Genomic DNA, 22,188 nt, shown 5'->3' with positions numbered 1-22,188 from the left:
GGATAAAAATAGCCACATAGATATTCTTGGAAAACTCAGGGCTTTTTTTCATAGAACGCTCAGAACGGAGTTCCGGCACCTTTTTTGGATGGAACCTTGTAGGGTAGGCAAGGCGGGTTGTATGACATGTGTGAGTTCCGGCACCTTTTTCTTTTACAAAAAAAGCACTGGGAAAACTAAATACTGCATTCCAGTGTTTTATTTAGAATTGAATCTAATCCTGATGGATTAGAAGGGAGAAATCTTACCAGTTTGCCTCTGGGAGTTATGACTGACACATTCAACAGAACAGGGGGAAACCTCCTCCACACTATCCTTTTTTCACAAGAATTCATGATATGCCCCTAAAAGTTAAATATGCATATTTCTCCAGAAATATAGCCCATTCTTCCCCAAATATCATAATTAGTGTGCACTTAGTTAGGAGTAGATGACTAATAATAGTGACCAACCAGTGCAGTCTCAAAGCAAAAGTCACACCATAAAAGGACAATTGCCATGACATTTAGGTTTTTTGTGCAGATCTTTAGGCTAGGATAGAGATGTTGTATGAATGTACTGATGCTGTACAGATTTAGATCTTTCTGTTTTTATTGCTCAACTCAAAAATAAACTAAATTCTTTGTGTTTTCCTAATTATTATGGGTGCATAAAGCAGTTGAATGACATGCTTAGCAAATAGAATAGCATGACTGAATCACTGCATGCAGAAACTTGAAAGCCCCAGTGTCTTTTGCAATTGTCGTACAGCTGCTTGAAAGCTGTCCCCAGCTGTTTCCATATGCACACATTTTATTTCACTTGTAGTTGTAGCACTGGTGTTATGTATGCATGCACACATGTGCAAACATACCAGGATAGCTTTCAAACAGCACACAAGGTCTGCTCAATAATCTGAAGAGAGTAAATTAATTTAAGGTTTTCAAAGCACACTTCTTAGATTCGTTGCACAGTCTTTTATAATTATCTTGCAGACATTTCTAGGAATCCTGGTTTATATTTTTTATTAATAATATACAGTAATGCTTCTGTAACAATTTTTCATTCAACATAATACGCTAAATACACTCAGTGCTGATTTTAACAGGTTCATTATGACACTTCCTTATCTTCTTCTTATATTATCAATAAATCCAAATACTGATAAGGAAGGATAATATTTAAACAAATGTTCAAAGACTGTTGCGGTTAGAAGCAGCTGCTACAGAATGGTCAATGTAATTTATATTTAGATGGAAGAAAACATTAGAAATAATCACCAGGTTTAAAAACAACAACACTCAGCCTAATTTCCAGACACCACAGTATCATTTTCTAAATTAGGCCCGCTATCTTAAGCTGAAACATCCTGCATTGTCTTTCTAAGTTAAGAAATATTGTCTTTATCAAGTCCTCTGTAAAGAACCTTAATTAAAATTGTGTTTTAGGGTGAAACATGAGATTTTATTATCTAGTCTCTGAAAGGTTTCACTGATCCTGACATTTTAGACTTAAGTTAAATATAGAAGCTGGAATTCCAATGAAGCAAGCTTATTTACTTATTGTTAAACAATGCAGGGCAGTATCTTCCATCACTTACTAAGGTCAAATGTCATATTGGACTCTTGCATGCAGTCAAAAACTGTCTTTGAAATTTTATAGTTCTTAGTGGCAGAGATGTAGCTTGTTATGTGACAAAAAAACCCTTAGATCTTCAAGAGGAAAATAACATTGCATTTGATAAATCATTCATTATAAAAAATATTGGACATGGAAAATGGCAATGAAGAAGCAGATTAAGGTTATGTATGCTACAATTTCATTCTAGTGCTAAATAGTTCCAATATATGTAAGCATTCCCCCCTATCCTCTAAAGTGATTTGGAATAACTGTATTTCTAAATCCAAGGGGCAGGTACAAAAATCTAAAAACAATGATAAAGTTATCAAGCATGTCAGAGTGGGTTTGGGGAACTCCTGAATCTGGGGATATTTTATACTTGGTTCAGGATGGGGTTGAACTATCCTAGACACCACCAGTACACCATAGGGCATCTCCTGGGTTTCTAGGTCTTGCCTGAGAAACAGGTGGCAGCCATGAAGGGAGGGCTTTTGTACATTTTGTTCACCAATTGTGCTTTTTTTCTGGATGGGGAGCCACTGCTCAAATTATCCATGGTTTGGTCACTTGAGTGATTTCTGAAATGTGCTATACATGGGGCTGTTTTTAGAGAACATATGAAGCCTCAACAGAATACACTGGCATGGGCAGTTAGGAGCATAGTATTCTCGTAGTTACACCTAGTATTCTCATGTTACACTTTTATTCTGAAGTAGCATTTGCTCTGGCTTTATTTCATTTATTTGTCAAATTTCTATACCTCCCATTTACTTACATGAATCTTGTGGTTTACAAATAAAAATCATATTGTATATAAAAGGAAACAGAGTTCAAAACAGAAAGAACGTGATGTTAAAAAGTTTAAAAAGCAGAGGAAGTGACTCAAGCCACCAACCATCAACTCTTGGACATCTATAAACCTCTTCATAGCATAGGGCCATTTGTTAGGCTGTTTCTCTCCAGTTATTTCTACTGATTCAGCTAGGTCTAAGAATAGGAGCATGCTTCAGTTATCATTTATTAAAGAATTTCATTTGGTGGGCCCAGAATGTAAGCCTTTTCCATTGCAGTGCCTGTTCTTTGGAACAAAATACTCCACAAGATTAGATTGACCTTGACCTTGCTGGCTTTTCAGAAACATTAAAGCTCTGATTGTTTTCCTGGACATGGACATAGAGAGGTTAATTGGAGCCCATATGATGTTGTTAAGTTGTTGATTGGTTCTGTCCTTGGCTGCAATTATATTTTTTTTAAAAATACTGTTTTTTATTTTATAATTGGACTTTTTATTTGAGGTTGGTTGCCCAGAGTTACTATAAATCAAATATATGTAGATATATAGACACATATATAGATTCTCATTCTTATTATTCTTATTCTGAAAATTCTTTTATTTTACATCATTAAACTGAACCATTGCTCTTTAATCCTATTGTCCTACTAAACTCTACAGAATATATATATTCTAGTTCACATTTGACAAAACACCAGAAACAAATGTCAAACTAACTTATTCAGTTTACCAAAGTATTTGGTTACCAGTACTCTTTTCAAAGTAACTCTGGCACAATGTTCTTAATAGCTCCTTTAAGTTTCCACAAATTTGGATGTAAACATGTCCTTGCTAACAACATGGTGAATATTAGCCTATTAAAGCAATTCTTATTGATTCATTATTGTAATTTACAAATGTACCCTTTAGAGGTTCATAATAATTCCAGAGAATCATACAATTGTTTCATTATAATAATATACTACTGGAAAACACTAATTAAAATAAAAACACAATGAAAGCAGCAATAAAATAGTTAACAAATATAATATAAAAAGCATAGGAAAGAAAAATGAATGCACATATTTTATATGAACCCCCAAAATGAACAGGCTGCATCGAGTAATTCTTCCTAGGCAGAGCTCTATAACAGGGATGTCTTCATTTCAGAAAAAAAAATAGTTTCATTAAGGAGAAAAAATGTTTTATGAACTTGCTGAATTGTTCCCTGGGTAAAGTCCTAGTTATTCTACTTGGCAGGCCTACCAGAGCAGGGAAAAAAGATCAAAGATCTCTGTTATGCATCCAGAAAAATGATGAAATTTAAGTGAGTTGATTTTTGAAATCTCCTGTGCCCAATTATCAAATGCCAGCCAAATGTCTTCCATATCTTGGGGTTAAAATGCACCTGTTTGGTATACAAATATTTTAGTTAGCCCAATGAAATATTATCAAACTTCACACAAGTAATTGTGTGAAATAACTAATATTCCTATGACAATTCTAGAAACTATTTTTGTTTTCTCATTCAAGGCACATAAGGAGCAAACCATAGTCCTTTCAAGCTTTAAGTGTAAATTAGTGATCAAGATAGCTATCTCATTTGGAACAGATGAATAATGAAAATGATGTTCAATTTGCTAATGAGAACTTTGTCTGGATGGGAATATGAAAATTGTGGAAATAGGACTTGTGTCTTTTAGTTTTGTTTTTTGTGTCTCTTGGAAAATGTACAGCCCTACTCATCTTCCCCCAGAATTAAATCTTTATATTATTAGCCATAGCAGCCTTCTTGTATAGCCATGTGAAAGCAGAAGAAACAGAAATCTTGAAATATAATGGGTTGTCTACTTTCAAATTAAGCATTAGATATGGGAAATTTGGATATCAAGGTCAGCTTTGCAAACCAGAATATATTCTTTAGCCAGACACTAAAGGGAGCCCTGATACTTTTCCTTTGTAACTTTATAAAATTGGCTACTTCTAGGATTCAAATTCTCAGCTCCTGTTTTAATATGTAGGGTTGTCCCAAAGATCCTTTTTCACAAGGCAACTGGACTTTCTTGTTTTTCTTTGAAAAGTCTTGTGAAAAGGATCTTTGGGATAACTATGACCTGGATGACTGAGAATTTCCATAGACAATATGTAGCATTATTTATTATTCATTTAAAGGGGTTTTGTTTTCTTCTGTTGCAATCTCAGCTACATGTGCTGATTTCAACAGACTCATTCTTGCTTTTTAAAAATAATTGTATTCGTCATTACTTTTATATACCACTATTGCTTTTATGATTGGTGCTTTTTAGCTTTATTGCTGTTCTTTATTGTTACACATATATTTTAAATGTATTCTGAATAATTCACTAATTCTCTTTGTAAATTGTTTGGAATGTCATTTTGTAAAATGGAACGTTAATTACAAGAACAACCTCTTGAAGATTCTGATGATTTTGTTTCTTAAGCAAGGGGAATTTGGGATACAAGGTTAACTCAGGCTTCCATCCTTCTGTGGTTGGTAAAATGAAGACCTAGATTATTGGGGGTAATATACTGACAATGTAAAATGCTCAGAGAGTGCTATAAAGCAGGGCCTTTCAACCTTTTCACCCATTGTACCCCTTTTAGGATATGGCAACATCCAAGTACCACCAGTTGCCTAGCAAGGTGTCAAAAACTTGATGACCCAAAAAAAAGGAAAAAAGTGATGAAGTACAGGTAGTCCTTGACTTACAACAGTTCGCTTAGTGACTGTCTGAAGTTACAGTAGCACTGAAAAAAGTGCCCTCCAAGCCACAGCCGAACAAGACACCTTCCTGCCTGCCCAGCAGCGCTCTTCCTCCTGTTCAAGGTTTTCATTATTGTGAGCATTTCTGTTGGGGATTGTCAGCGGGGGTGGGGTGGGGGTGTGTTTGGTTTTTATTCCCCCCCTGCTGGGTGGTTGCAGCAGATTTTGGTCACTTCACATGACCCTGGGACACTGTGACCATCATAAATATGAATCAGTTGCCAAGCATCTATGTGTAAATCACAAGACCCTGGAGATGCTGCAACATTCCAGCTGATTGGCACTTCTTCTGGGCTCAGAAGCACCAGGATCAGTGCCAAGCTCCAGCTGGAGCCTGGTGCTGATCCTGAGACTTTCACTGTGCCCTGACAGCCCCGAAGAAGCTCTGATCCTGGTGCTTCCGCTGAGTCCTGACAGCCCTGCAGCTCCAGCCGTTTCTCGCTCAGGTTTGTGCGGTGCTGCCACCGGTTCAGCGCATTCCCCTCCCCTGCTACCACTTTTTTAGGAGGGTCGCGTACCACCTACCAGGTGCCAATGTACCATAGGTGGTACCCGTACCAGTGGTTGAAAAGCCCTGCTATAAAGCACTGTGGGGCAGTATATAAGTCTACAGCTTCTTCCCTTATCTCTAATAATGTTCAGCAATGATTTCTATACTGTGTAAATCAGAGCACACTTTTTTCATCAGAAGGAAGTCAAATAATCCCCCTTAAAGGACCAAAAGTAAGTAAAAAAAATAAAGAAAGTAAAGGGATTCTCAGGAGTTCTCCAGAAATCCAAATAATAGTGAGTAGATATAGATGTTTGTGGCTGGTTTTAGAAAAACGTAAAGCTCAGATTTTAAAAGTTCTTAAATGAACCCTAGCTGTTGAAACTACACATGCTCTGAATTTTAGTTATCTGCTGTGGATATTGTTTCTTGAACTATGCCTTTCCTCAGATGTCTTCACAATGCTTTGACCACAAACTTACTCAGGGCCCTGTTTAATGAATTGCCCTTTTACCCATAGCTGTGCTGTATTTCTGACTTGATCTAAAATTGATCTTGTTGCACTAAGTAGATTCATACTATGTTTATGTACTCAATCTAGCCTTAGTAGGTAAGTATTCTTCTGTCAACATGTAAAGTTTTATTTGGACAGCCAGTGACCTTTTAGTAATTGCATGAAAAAACTGTGCACGTCTTCTTTTTAGGCATTAATACATTTTACAATCACATACCGGTACTTTGTCATTGTTGTTGCCAGCCCACATTAACAGAAATCTTAGCCCACATGTGATGGCAGTTACATCAAATGAGTGGATGGTGCAGGCAGAAAGCCGAAAACTTCAGCAAACCCAAGGGGCCATGAAAAGCCAGATGACTAAGATGTGGTTGATTGATATAGTATTTGACTCAAACTTTCAGAAGTTATTTCAGTGGAGGGTCACATTAATGGAAAGATCTGCATAAACCTTTAAGAGTTAAGCTCCTCTAACAACAAACTTGAGAAATAAATAAACTTATTATTCACTGATACCAATTTCAGTCTTTATGTTTTGCATAGTTCTCTTTGTGAATCCTTCAATCCATCTTCCAAAAATAGTCTAAAAATAGAGCCACCTATCCTGGGGATCCTTATTTAGCCAAGATTTTCCTTTTTTCTTACTAGTCCTCTACCCAACTGATTTTTTAATGAGAACCATACTCATGAAAGCTTAAATCTGCAGTCAATACAAGATTAACCAAAACAACTTCATCTGCTGCTGCTTGGGAGGGCTAGGCCTTATTACACAGTAGGGAAAGTGATGTGGTCTATATCAGTGAAAGTCACTTGGTAGCAATTAGAATGATACATTTTAGACTGGGAGCTGAGCAGGCCATTTATTTAAACCTTAGCAATGCGTATTCACTTGGATTTACCGGAAGCTGCACATGACATTTCATTAGTATCACAGTGAATTAACTTTATAGCAATGTAATGCTTAATCCAATTTTGGCTTAGTGTTATTAATGATATTGCTAGGGAAATAGTTTTAAGGCTATTAAACAGATGTATCTACTGTTGCCAAGCCCCACTGCTAATATCTAATGGCATCACAAAAATAGTATTGCAAAAAGGCAGAATTAAAAATGGAAGGTTCACCCTTCCGGCTAACTTAATCTTTTACATTTGGAAGACCATCAAACCACATTATAAATTTTTGTGCAAAAACTTTTTTTTTTTAAAAAAAATATTTTTGGAGAAAAGTGTAGTTTTCTTTCATCCAGCTACAAGATTAACACTTGCATGCTCTGTGGACATTGTGCCATGGAAATGATGAAACCTCTTTGTTCTCTTCTTGCCAGTTACAGATTAAGAGTAATCAAAGATTTTCAAGCAGAACATCCCAAACCTTAGAAATAACCAAACCGGTGCTTGAATTTTAAGCAAAGTTATTTCCGTAAGGATTTTGAATTATTTTACACCACCCTTTAAGTTGTAATATAATATAAAATGCAAAAATTATTTCAGTCCAATGACTTGCTAACTTCCCTACTCCCGAACTTGTTGCTATGTGGTAACATTCCCAGTATTAACTATCCTGTGGTTAATTGTTTCCTTTATTAGCACAAATAAGTAGCTTAGTTAATATATTTAAAATAGAGCTACTAGAATGATCTCCCCAATGGAGATGGAAAATGGAAATGGAAACAAATGTTTTCTGTATCATTGACTGAACTTCTGCCTGTACTAATGAAATATCATTTGTTTTATTCTTATACTTGAATGGAATGGTGGTCTTGGGACACCTGCTATTTTATTTCTGCAAATATATTTTAGACCAATGCAGGCCAGGAAATAATTTTTAGAAGGAAAGATGGTGGAAATCAGAACTTCAGTTGAAAGCAGCCTTGCTGTCTCCATATTTTCCTTCTGTTTAATGACCAACAATGGGTTAGGATTGCAGAAATCAACAGGAGGAACTGATAGAGAAAAGTGTGAGAAAACAAATTTTAGTAATGACATGTGAATATGTGCAGTATAAAATATGTGGGAAAGAGAATGCTATTGAGAAAAGTTTAGAACACTTGCCCATTTTTATTACTGTGAAAACTGACAATCTGTTCCCCTGTCAACTGAAGTGTTATCAACACCAGAATAAAAAAAAGTCCACCCACTGAACTCAAATCACTACTAAAATGAAAGTATCCAGTGATCAAAATTTCTATAACGTAGTCTCTTTTCCTTTTCAATGAAACTGGTTAAAGAAGTCTCTGGGAGAATTTTAGTTTTACGGTTTAGTTAACTATCATGACTAAAGTTAAACAGAAAACAAAGAGGAATTGTTGGGTGAAGATAAGAAAAAGTAGGAGTGGTTTAGGGAGCTGGCAGAGTAATGTGAGTTATATATTTATTTCTCTTTCCAATGTCCATCTCTATCTCTATCTCTGTCTCTCTACCTCTCTATCTCTAACTATCTATCTGGTTGTTAGGAGTTGAAAACGACTTGGTGATGCAAAATCAACCAACTATATATGTATTATAAATATATATACTATCATTTCAATAAGTTGCAAGCAATTCACATAAATTCAACACAATAATTACAATACATGAAAAATAAACTAAAATCAATAGACAGCTAAAAAGAATTAGATGGAAATGGATCCTGAATAAGAAAGAAGATACATTTAGAAGATTATATGTTGCTTGGAGCGGCTCAGTTGACTGGGTGGGGTAGAAGGTTGCAATATAAAAACTCCTCATCCAGAAAGTCTCTGGGTCCAAATGCTTATTCTGTCTTCGGGCTTGTCATGCAGCTTGTCACTGCCGTTTTTTAAAATTTTGTCAGCAGCTCGTTTCTGTCTGTACATTTTTCCTCTGCTTTCTGCACCTGCGTTATTATCTTATCATGTAACCATAGTGAATCTCATATGTCCAGCTATGTTATGGTTTTAGACTGTTTTGTGCACATGCCTAGAAAAAGTTTCTCACAGTTACCTCTTTACTTTTCTCTTCTGCCTGATGAGAGAATGTAGTCAGTTTAGGTCTTTTGTTTTCTCATTAAAAGTTTTACAATAGAACATGCCTCGGATTTTCTTTCTTTGATATTCACCATGCAAATGAACCACGGTCCATCCTCCTCTGGTCAGAATGTTAATTATTCTGCAAGTAGTTTTCACTGGCTCTTCCTGGAAACATCACACCTGGCATTATCCTCCCCAAACCCTGATGTGTGTGAGAGAAGAGGTTTCTAAATCCTAGTGAAATTCTGGCAAATGAGAAGGGAAGAAACTGAAATAAATACCACAAATGCCACCAGTAGAACTGAGGTTTTGGCTGGAAATTTTCCCTTCCCTTCCCTTCCTATCCCACCCCATACACGTGCACAGCTTATAAAGAAAAATAATAATACATACCATAGAAAACAGAGTAGACTTAAACATATACTCAGTTAAAAATAAAGCTTATGCCCTATTTCTTGCTAATCCAAATACCAGTTTCTAGAGTGATCTAATGCCTGAAACTAAATCCAGTATTTGCTTTCTTGGGCTATTTCTAATTTCCTATTTTTTCTAAAAAAGGAAAGTAAAGCTGAAAGGAATCAACTCATTTTTCCTGCTCAAGGCCAACATTGATTTTAATTTTTTTTAAAGGAAAACAAAATAAAGTATGCCTGCCTTTCAGCCATTTTTGTAACAAGTGGAAATTTATCTGAGATGGTTTCTCCTGATCTGAATGGGGAATTCTTACACTGTTTCACTGGCTCACCAGGTAAGATAGAAAATTTTTATTTGGACTTTTGCTCTAATTGTTTTGTGTTTTTATTCTTGTTCATCTCCCGGAGTTCCTTCTGATAGATATAAACTTAATAAACAAACAAATAAATAATAAAATGAAATAAAATAAGAATTATCCACATAAACCCTACATTTCTGAACATAAGAAAATAATACAGTATTGTAAAAATGAAAGCCTTATGGGTCTAATGCTTAATGTTAATATCAAAACAACAAAGGAACAAAAAATGCTATGAATTAACAATGTGAGTTTGAATGGATTCTAATAATCCAAAATGTTGAAATAATTACTAAAATAACATTAGCAGAGAGTTCTGACAAAACGTGATCCACTGGAGAAGGAAATGGCAACCCACTCCAGTATCTTTGCCATGAAAACCCTATGGACAGTACCAAAAGGCAAAACGATATGACGCTGGAAGATGAGCCCCTCAGGTCGGAAGGCGTCCAATATGCTACTGGGGAAGAGCAGAGGGCTAGTACTAGTAGCGCCAGAAAGAATGAAGCGACTGGGCCAAAGCCAAAAGGACGCTCAGCTGTGGATGTGTTTGGTGGTGAAAGGAAAGTCCGATGCTGTAAAGATTTTTTCTCCATAGGAACCTGGAATGTAAGATCCATGAATCAAGGAAAACTGGACGTGGTCAAACAAGAGATGACAAGACTGAACATTGACATCTTAGGTATCAGCGAACTAAAATGGACAGGAATGGGTGAATTTAATTCAGATGACCATCAGGTATACTACTGCGAGAATCCCTCAGGAGAAATGGAGTAGCCTTCATAGTCAATAAAAAAGTAGGAAAAGCAATACTAGGATACAATCCTCAAAATGACAGAATGATCTCAGTTCGAATCCAAGGCAAACCATTCAATATCACATTAGTCCAAGTCTATGCCCCAACCACCAGTGCTGAAGAGGATGAAATTGACCAGTTCTATGAAGCCCTACAGCACCTTATAGAACTAACACCAAAAAATGATGTTCTTATCATCATGGGGGATTGGAATGCTAAAGTAGGAAGCCAAAAGATAACTGGAATAACAGGCAAGTTTGGCCTTGGAGTGCAAAATGAAGCAGGGCACAGGCTGATAGAATTCTGTCAAGAGAATACGATGGTCATAGCAAACACTCTTTTCCAACAACCCAAGAGATGGCTCTACACATGGACATCACCAGATGGTCAACACAGAAATCAGATTGACTATATGCTCTGCAGCCAAAGATGGAGAAGCTCTATACAGTCAGTAAAAACAAGACCAGGAGCTGACTGTGGCTCAGACCATGAGCTTCTCCTTGCAAAGTTTAGGCTTAAACTGAAGAAAGTAGGGAAAAGCACTAGGCCAGTCAGGTATGAATTAAATCATATCCCTGTTGAATATACAGTAGAGGTGACAAATAGATTTAAGGAATTAGATCTGATAGACAGAGTGCCTGAAGAACTATGGACAGAGGTTCGCAACATTGTACAACAGGTAGCAACCAAAACCATCCCAAAGAAAAAGAAATGCAAGAAAGCAAAATGGCTGTCTGAGGAAGCTTTGCAAATAGCTGAGGAAAGGAGGGAAGCGAAAGGCAAGGGAGAAAAAGAAAGATACACCCAATTGAATGCAGAATTCCAGAGAATAGCTAGAAGAGATAAGAATGCCTTCTTAAATGAACAGTGCAAAGAAATAGAAGAAAACAATAGAATAGGGAGGACCAGAGATCTTTTTAAGAAAACTGGAGAAATGAAGGGAACGTTTAATGCAAAAATGGGCATGATAAAGGACCAAAATGGCAGGGACCTAACAGAGGCAGAAGAGATTAAGAAGAGGTGGCAAAATTACACAGAAGAACTATACAAGAATGAGCTTAACGTCCCTGATAATCACAATGAGGTGGTCACTGACCTCGAGCCAGACATCCTAGAATGTGAAGTGAAGTGGGCCTTAGAAAAGCTGAGCAACAACAAAGCTAGTGGAGGTGACAGTATTCCAGCTGAGCTATTCAAAATCTTAAAAGACAATGCAGTAAAAGTGCTACACTCAATTTGCCAGCAAATTTGGAAAACTCAACAATGGCCACAGGATTGGAAAAGATCAGTTTACATTCCAATTCCAAAGAAAGGCATTGCCAAAGAATGTTCAAACTATCGCACCATTGCACTCATTTCTCATGCTAGTAAAGTCATGCTTAAAATCCTACAAGCTAGACTTCAGCAGTATGTGGATCGAGAACTACCAGAAGTACAGGCAGGATTTAGAAGAGGCAGAGGAACTAGAGATCAAATTGCCAACATACGCTGGATCATGGAGAAAGCTAGGGAGTTCCAGAAAAACATCTACTTCTGCTTCATTGACTATGCTAAAGCCTTTGATTGTGTGGATCATAACAAACTGTGGCAAGTTCTTAAAGAGATGGGAGTACCAGACCATCTTATTTGTCTCTTGAGAAACCTATATGCGGGTCAAGAAGCAACAGTGAGAACTGGACACGGAACCACTGATTGGTTCAAAATTGGGAAAGGAGTCCGGCATGGCGGTATACTGTCACCCTGCCTATTTAACTTATATGCACACTAGACTGCACACTAAAAAGCAGAGACATCACCCTGTCAACAAAAGTGCGTATAGTCAAGGCTATGGTCTTCCCAGTTGCAATGTACAGCAGTGAAAGTTGGACCATAAGAAAGGCTGAGCACCAAAGAATTGAGGCCTTTGAACTATGGTGCTGGAGAAGACTCCTGCGAGTCCCTTGGACTGCAAGGCGATCAAACCGGTCAGTCCTAGAGGAGATCAATCCTGACTGCTCTTTAGAAGGCCAGATCCTGAAGCTAAAACTCAAGTACTTTGGCCACCTAATGAGAAGGAAGGACTCACTGGAGAAGAGCCTAATGCTGGGAAAGATCGAGGGCAATAGAAGAAGGGGACGACAGAGAATGAGGTGGCTGGATGGAGTCACTGAAGCAGTAGGCGTGAGCTTAAATGGACTCCAGAAGATGGTAGAGGACAGGAAGGCCTGGAGGAATGTTGTCCATAGGGTCGCGATGGGTCGGACACGACTTCGCAGCTAACAACAACAAACATTAGAAGCTGACGGTTGATATTTCATTCATACATAGTGGGAGGTGAATAGATCAGGTATAAGGATGTCAATCATGTGAATCAACAGCTGTTTACACACAGTCACAGCAGCTATACAGAACTTGCTAACATATGGGTCATAAAGCTTTCCTTATCTGCTAAGAGGGAATTAGCATGAACTCCCTTAGAATAACTTGGCTCTTGGAACAACAGAAGGAAGATGAATCTTCTTTGAATAACATTATAAAAGAAACAGTGTAGAATAGATTCAATTGAACTGTCACCACAAGGACAGCTTTGACTAATTATGGATCTTTTTTCAATCTCCCATATAAAAGTACTGAAGATTAACTAGTATTTCTGGGTCTGAAGAAGAATCTTTGTTAGGTTGGGTTAATGTAATTGCCTGGTTTCCATCCACCAGGGTAGGTGTTTGCCTTAGTGATGGCTGACTGAGCAACTTTGTCATGTGCTTGTATGTACCCACTCTACTTATTTTGAAGTTTTTGTACAGGTAATTATTTTTACCAAACTAGGGGAGGAATTGAGAAGATCTACCACCTTAATCTCAGGCCTGCTGACCTGTACGTGATAGGAAAAACATGAGGCAGTTTTATTTAGACCAATTTTCTGTGTTGTAGGCTCCTTGACAATAAAAGAACTAAAAGGACAGTAAAAGAAAAATAAATTAAATACATTAGTTTCCACAGAAGGCAAGTGGTATATTTAACTATCCCAGTTCCAGAGATCTGTTAAACTGGGATCCAAAGCTGTTTTTTCCATCCATTAAATGTTCTTAATATGATTATTCTATTTCCTATTAACAGCTGCTCAGACACAATGGAGCTATTTCCCTTTCTCCTGCTGAAGCTTTTAAAAAGAGTAGCAACATATCACCATAATCCTCTTCCATAATACATAAGCATGTTAGGTGCTTGCCTTTATTAAGTAAATAAAATAAACATTTATGCACTATTTTTCCTCCTGCCTGGGAATTAGTTGGCTTAACAGCTACAATACTGTATCACTATGTGAACTTTTTATTTTGTACAATGTGGTCTGAATTCCATCTTTACCCCATCTTTACAGAATCACCCCTTGCAATTAACCTTATCAGTCTGAAGTATAGGATGTTACAACAGAAGCAGGTAAATTCTAAAGGGAATATTTTGCAAGAGACCCTGATGTGAACACTCTAAGGACACTTTTAGTATTATTGGCAGGTGACTCTATTTGAATAAATAAACCTTAATTTAAATATGTTTGACCTTCTTTTGAAATTAAAATGTTAATTTTTGCAGAAAATAGACATTTGTGAATGCACAGTTGCGGTGTGAAAATTAAGTTTCCACAGAGCTGCAGTTCAGACTTTAATGGTCAGCATTTTGCTAAGCCTTCCTTATGCACTTGTTATCTTCATCTTTGGCAAAAAAAGAATCATATAATTACAGCGTGAAAGGGAACTCTGGGATCATTTTATTTTAGTGGCATGATAATTGAATAATACTGAATCTGTGCTTGGTAGCTATAATGAACAATTACAATCTAGAAATGGTTTGATTTGAATTGCACCGATCAAAAGTAAGAGTCCTGCCAGCAACCTCTCACCATATCTAGGTTCCAAATTATATGCTAAGTCATTGTGTTCCTTGCCTTGATTTTATTTACATGACTATTCCATATATCCCTTTTTTTAAAAAAAAAGAATTTGCAGTTTGCAAATCAAGATGGCAACAATGGGGTAGACACATGGCATAAGGCAAGCAATTAAAATGAATGAACACCACCCCACCAAAGAATATGATTGGATGTCTGAGAGTAGGTTGGTCATAGGGATAATCCTGATTTAAGAGCATCCACCTGTTAAGTATAAAAATATAATGCTCACTTCCATAAATTTTGATTTGTTATTATTATTTTAATTTTTTTAAGCTTCCAAGAAAAGAATGAAGATCTGGCAACATTTAGATGTACAATGAAATGGACTCAGATTCCTTTATTCCATCACAGTAAAAGGAAATGCATCCTAAATCAAACCACTTTGCCTTGCGATCTTGCATTTGGGTTAAACTGATACAGGGCTGTACAGAATATTTTCGTTTATTTTTTTTAAATAAAATGCTCTATACTGTATGTGTTCAGTGCATAATATTTAAAAAAACTAAAGATTTTGTTTGTTTCCTTTACCTCTTCACCTGCTTGGTTCAATAGCATTTTAGTAATAACAAAATTACTGATTTTCCCATTTACTGTAGCAAATTATTGCAAAGAAGGAACATGACATATCTACATCCTCAACACCACTGCATTTTATTGCTTATAACATTGTGCCAAAAATATAATTAAATGAATTGAATAGAGTATAGTACATTCTCTTTATTACACATGGGTGAGACCATCTCATGAAACATTATTTTAGATTGATTAGTACATTATATCACCATAATTTTAAAATGCAAATATGGCAATTGTATATGTTAGCTGTCTGGACTTAGTCATTTGTTTATATCATATAATTTCCCCATTTACTGTTTTTTAAAAGAGCAGTATAAATTAAAACTCTTAAACCTACCTCTGTTTTGTAGCGCACTCTGCCAATACAGAATGCATGTTGGTTATCATATTTTTATGTATAAAAATCTACAGATATCATGCCTTCTTTTGCATACAGTACATACTTTAAATCAATTGAGAATGCTAATTAATCATTGAAGTCTGAAAGTTAAACTCTAAATACATATAAGAATTGAATACATGAGATCATTCAAAACATAGGATAATATGTAGAACACAATACTTTTCATATCAGAAGTTCATACCAACTTCTCATCAGTGAGCTAGTATTTTGACTTTGTACATTGGAAAGTCCAACTACAAATGTTGGCAATGCTGGACTTATTATAAGATGCCTGCTATGGCTTCTAAGATATTGGTATTGGACCAGAAAATCCAATGGTCATCCTATTTAATCAAATATACAGTAAAAAGACTGCTTAGCCCTTTCTTGTTATTTGTCTTCAATTTTATGAGAGATTACTGATTAATAGAAATAATCAGTCAGCTGCACATCAACCAAGAAGAGAAGCTAAATAATATACCCAATATTGCACAATATCTGTTCAACATTGAATATATTATTGTACTCAATAATAAATTGCCTGATGATGTGCCTTCATGAGACAATATATAGAAAATATTAATCTTTTTAAATTAATTAAATGCAAAAAACAAGAAAAATATACACAATTAAAAAAGGTGAAGAAAAGCTGAAAAAAGGAAAAATACAATATATTCATATGCATTTATAGGTATGCAAATATCAATAAATTGACTATTTTATTCATTACAGTTACCCATCATTGATCTATATTAATGTTTTGCAAGACCCTGAAGATTTGCAGCCATGTTTGTTTTCCAATGTAAACATTAAGGTTTTTTTTAAATTGTATTTCTCTTTTCATTGTCCAGAAATTAAATTCCATGTTTATAAAACAGAAATATTTGAAAATACAATATTTCAAAGCTAAGTTGATACATATAATAGCTTCTTATCAAAACTGAGCAATATGTTTAAATAAAGTATTAATTCGATTAAATTATCAACAACGTAAATGCAATGAGGTTATTTCTAAAATATTACTTCTCATTGAAAGGGATCTAATCTAGAAATCTATTGAAATTCTTTGATTTGTTTATTCTCTTCTTTTTTTATTAAGTAACACCATAAGCAAAACATCAAAACACACACGCACACAGATACACACACTTAAACAATTAAAAAAAAGTACATAAAAAAAATAAAACAGGTTCAGGATGTCTTGAGAATGAGACAAGACTACATTCTCTCTTATTTATTCAACCTTTGAAGAAGATGATCATGGTTTAAAACTGGAGGGAGAACCATCAATAACATGGGCAATGCTGATGATAGTATTCTGATAACTGAAAATGCAAATATTCAGCAAGATTTAATAATGAAAGCCAAGAAGCATGGTAAAAAAATGGACTAAGATCAATTCTTAAGAAAATCAAACTCACGACGGAGATAGGAACCAGTCTTAGAATTGACAATGAAGATACTGAAGTAAAGGATAGCTTCTGCATTTTAGGACTAACTGTTGATACCAAAGGAAAAAGCAATCAGGCAATGCATCTCAGATTAGCACAAAAGCAGAGAAGCTATTAAAGTCTTGGGAAAGATATTCATATGTTGGAACATGCCTATAAAGATCAGAATTGTGCAGGCAATGGTTTTCCCTGACATGTTCCAAATAAGTGAAAACTGACCTTTAAAGAAGTAGAGAAAGAAACTAGATGCTTTTGAACTTCAGGGGATGAGTCTTGAATATATTACAAACAGCCAAGAAAACAGAGTAATCACTATATAAATTAATCCAAAGTTTCACTCACAGCACAAATGATCAGGCTCAAATTATCAAACTTTGGACATATCATGCAGAGTTAGGTTTCTGGAAAATCTATTATTCTGAGACAAATTGAAGGAAAAAAAGAGGACTCAATAATAGTGGTGATGGATGCACAATTGGAAGACCTGAAAGATCTGGTAGAAGAGCATCCTTGGAGGAAATCTTTCTCTGTGCTCATTGACTTGATGGCACATTATCTTCCTAATTAATGAAGACCCAACATGTGAGTGATGAGAGGTTGTTTTTCTTCCTTTGCAATACAAGTGGATTAGGATACCTGGTAATGTCAATCATGAATGGTAACTGTTGTGTAGCCGGTTGTTTGCAGGCAATAAGCGAGATGGAAGGTTGCAAACAGGAACATACTTTATTGAGGCAAACAGGAACAGAACTGAAACATCATCTGACAAATGGCTTAGTACAGCCCCCACCCCATTGCGTCACATGCAATACAGACTGGCAAGTTTTCATTAAAGTGCGTAAGCACTGAATTTGAGGACAGTAGTGATTTTACTGCCTTAAAACTGTTTTCCTGAACCTTGGTCCACTTCCACAGGGTGTTCTTGTCTAAGAGCTGGTGTAACGGCTCTGCCACTGCGGACTTGTTAGGCAGGAATGCATGGTAAAAATTCAGGAGACCCAAGAATGCCTGGAGCTCTCCTTTGGATCTGGGGCTTGGTGTCAGCTGAATTGCCTTCAGCTTGGACTCTGCAGGATGGATGCCTTCAGCATCGATACAGAACCTCAGGAATTCAGTGGAAGTGACCCCAATTTTACACATGTCCCTCTTCAGCTTGAGTCCTGCTGTACGGAACCGTTGAAGGACAGCTTTGAGCTGCCTTGCCAGCACCTCAGTGGACTCACCGGTGATGAGTACATCGTCAAAACAGGGCCAGACCCCCGGAATGCCCTTGAGCGTACGCTCCATGACTCCCTGGAAGATTTCTGGTGCTATGCTAACCCCGAATTGGAGGCACTTGACCCTAAAAGTCCCCCTATGTGTCATAATTGTTTGTGTGGCCGCTGTGGCCTCATCCACTGGTAACTGCTTATAGGCCTGTGCCAAATCTAACTTAGCAAACACGGTACCCCCTTGCTAAGATGTGGCTAATGACTGGCACTGGGTACGCATGCTGCTGCAGTGCCTGGTTAATGGTGCACTTGTAATCAGCAGAAATCCTGATCTCCCCATTGGCCTTAAGTGGCGTGACAATGGGAGTCATCCTCATCTACAGGCTGTAGTACCCTCTGACTGATTAGCTTGTCCAGCTCTGCATTGATTTTGTGTTTTAGTGCAAATGGCACTCGACAGGGCTTAATCCTAATGGGCGTTATGGAAGGATCAAGCTTAAAGGCTATTGGAGGGCCCTTGTACTCTCCCAGGCTTGTGTTAAAAAACATCTGTGAATTTCTCACATACTGATGCCAAGTTCGCCGCTTGTGTCCGGTGGATTTTGGTTACTTGAATGCCTAGTGCATCAAACCAATCAAGCCCTACTAGGCTTGTTCTCTGGCCCACCACCACAATTACATCTAGGGACCCTGAAAACCCCTTGAATTTCATAGCCACAGTGGCCTCACCCTTGATGGCTACTTGGGAATTCTGGAAGTCTATTAGAATGATGTTGGATGGCCTAAGCTTGGCCCACCTCTTGCTGCGGCTGCACATAAACCAGAAAGTCTCAAGGGAAATAATGGATACCACTGAACCAGTGTCCAGTTCCATCCTGCAAGGAATGCCTTGTAGCTTGACTTGAAACCAAAGTTTTTGTTTAAAGGAGCAGCAAGCTCCTGTGCGGCAGTCACTCCTGCGGCTGTAGCAGAACCCTACACTATGCTGCCCTGGGGCCCTAGTACCTCTCCTGAATGGTTTGTCCGGTTGGCGGACCTTCTGGCGACCTCTACAGATGGCTGCAATGTGGCCAGATTTTCCACAGGCCTGACACGTGGCTGTCCTGAATTGGCAGTCTGCTCATTGGTGCCGGCCACCACATCCAAAACATCAAAGGAAGGGAACTGCCTTGTAAAGAGGCTTCTGTTCTTTGTCTTGGTGCTGTTGAATCTTATCGACTTTGTGGTCAGAGTTGACGTCTTCTTATTGCTCAATGTCCTCATTGTGGATGGCTTCTTCGTGTGGAGTGCTTTTGGTGGGCCGCAACACCTTCACGGCCCTGCCGGCAGCTTCATCCGCCATCACTTCTTTTAAGGCTTTTTGGAGCGAGAGAGTCTCCTTCGCGAAAAGTTTTTGTTGGAGCTCTCTGCTCCTGAGTTCACAGATGAGATGATCTCTCAGCCTTTCTTCCAAGTCCATGAATTGACAAAGGCACGCAGCTTGACTCAATGTCATGATGAACTCTGTGCCCCTCTTGCCAGGTTGTTGTACTCGCTGTTCGAAAGCATGCCACCACGCTATTACCAACAGCTTCAGTTGGAAATGGTCACCAAGCCGTTTCTTCAGGTTCGCATATGTAACGGACTCCACCTGTGCCAGTGCGACCAAGTTCTCTGCGATGTTGAACGTTGCAGACCCACAGACACAGAGAAGTGTTGTGGCCTTCAGGTCATCTTCGGCAACTTGATTTGCTTGGAGGTAGTTCTCCACTCTTGAAATGTAGGACGACCATCTCCCTGGATGCATGACATCGAATTCTTCGAGCTTTCTGACCTTCAACAGGGTGAGAAGTCTTCACGGCTTGTGTCTCACGTTGTCTTGTGCTGCTTGCTTCTTCGTAGGCCCTGGGACTGGTCTTCAGGGCGGGGTGGTCTCTAGCGTGGCTTGCTAGGCAGACTGAGGGGGGAAAACACGGTCCCTGCCAGGCGCTGTGCTGGCCTCACCCCCTAGTGACTTCAGGCTCTTACACAGAAGCAGCATCCCACCTTCATTGAGTGGCCAGTTCTTTGCAGGCAATAAGCAAGATGGAAGGTTGCAAACAGGAACATGCTTTATTGAGGCAAACAGGAACAGAACTGAAACAGTGGCTGCTACGCAGCTACTTATATGGTTGGCCACTAGGTGGTGGCCAATAGAGTTAAAGGAACCCATTCCCACCCCAAATCAACGAATGATCTTCTTGAAGACAACAAGTCTGCCTTAGTCAGTGACCGTTACACGGAGACGCTACTGAGCAACCTTTAAGCAGCATTCAAACAGACACGTGAATCAGTACAAGTAAAAATCCCAATACATTACATAACCACTTTGGATTATTTATTTCATAGAAATTACAACCTGAATTTTAGTTTTCCATGACCATCTCAGTTCATAGGTGCATTTATATGTTTGATCTTGGCTCTTCCAATGTAGATCTTAGTACTACACCAAACCTCCATTTTTCCAGTGCCTCCCATAATTTCTGCACTGATGGTTATGCAATGTTTTACTTCTTTACTTCTTTACTGTTGTTTTCAGAAAAGGCGGGCACAGCCACAGTCTTCACTGTATTAATGATTCACCTGTGGAGATGGTTATCAGCATCAAATTTCTGGGTGTGCAGCTAACAAGTAGGCTGGCTTGATCACTCAGCAGTGAAACACTGGTGAAGCAGGCACAGCGGTGCCTGCATTTTCTGTGTCACATGATAAAAGCACAATTTCCTTCCCCTGTCCACTTTCTGCAGAGGGATGATCGAGAGCTTCCTGTCATATTGCATTACAGTCTGTTTTGGAAGTATGACTGCATCAGACAGAAAGGCAGTGCAGAGAGTGGTGAGGATGGCAAAAAAGATTACTGCAGTTCACTCCCTTCTATCCAGGACATAACATATAAGCATTGCTTCAGCAGGGTCCGCAATATTGCCTGGGACACTATATATCCTCTTCCTTGGTGTTTTTGTTACATTCTGGGAGGAGGCTTCATGGTATCTGAAGCAGAACATCCAGATTCAGTCACAGTTTTGTTACACACAGTATCAACCTTGTGAACTCTCAAGCTTCCTCTTTCTACTACGTATTCAAGATGGACAGTATATTTATATGTATTTATATGTAAGGGTGTAGGTATACACATATGTATGTGTATAGCATGTTTACATGTGTGATATGTATGCATACACTTTTGAGAGCAGGCAAAAGAATTTCATTTTTAATGTGTGTCAGTGTTCCCACAGTAAAAAATGACAAAAAAGTTATCTATCTATCTATTTATCTATCTATCTATCTATCTATCTATCTATCTATCTATCTATCTATCTATCTATCTATCATCTATCTATCTTCATCTATCTTCTTGTAAAGCTAATTGTTTTCAATATAGCTTCTGTATTATTTATATCTAAAAATAGCATGCTTTAAAAATAAATCAATAAAGACAGCAAAAAGAAATTTGAAGAAATCCACAAGTACTCTAAAATTGTAGGAAAAAAGAAATATTCTTTTGTTGAAGAAAACCTTTGAGAAATTGCAGGGTTGTTTTGGTACATTATCTGTTTGTAATAAAAAATCTGAGGGACAAATCACCCAAGAAATTAGCAGTGTTACTGTATTTTACTAATAAATAATAATGCAACTCCTGATACCATCCAATTACTTAAGTCTGGTTGGTTCTAGTGATTAAACTATTATGATACTGTCCACACAGGATTGTACACAAGCTGTCTATATTTTAACACATTCTGCCTCTCTCTTTTATCTTGCATTGTGTCATCACTTTCACTGCCCACAGGTTGGTGAGGGAATAATGCCTTCTGTTCTGTCTGAGAAAGAAGTGCATTCTGACACCATTTTTACACATCTACCATCTGCTGCTGTGTGTGACTTGTAGCTTAATTATTAAGTTCCT

This window comes from Vipera ursinii (assembly GCF_947247035.1).
Source record: "Vipera ursinii genome assembly, chromosome: 5".
In the NCBI taxonomy this organism is placed as follows: Eukaryota; Metazoa; Chordata; class Lepidosauria; order Squamata; family Viperidae; genus Vipera; species Vipera ursinii.
This window is presented reverse-complemented; position numbering follows the sequence as displayed.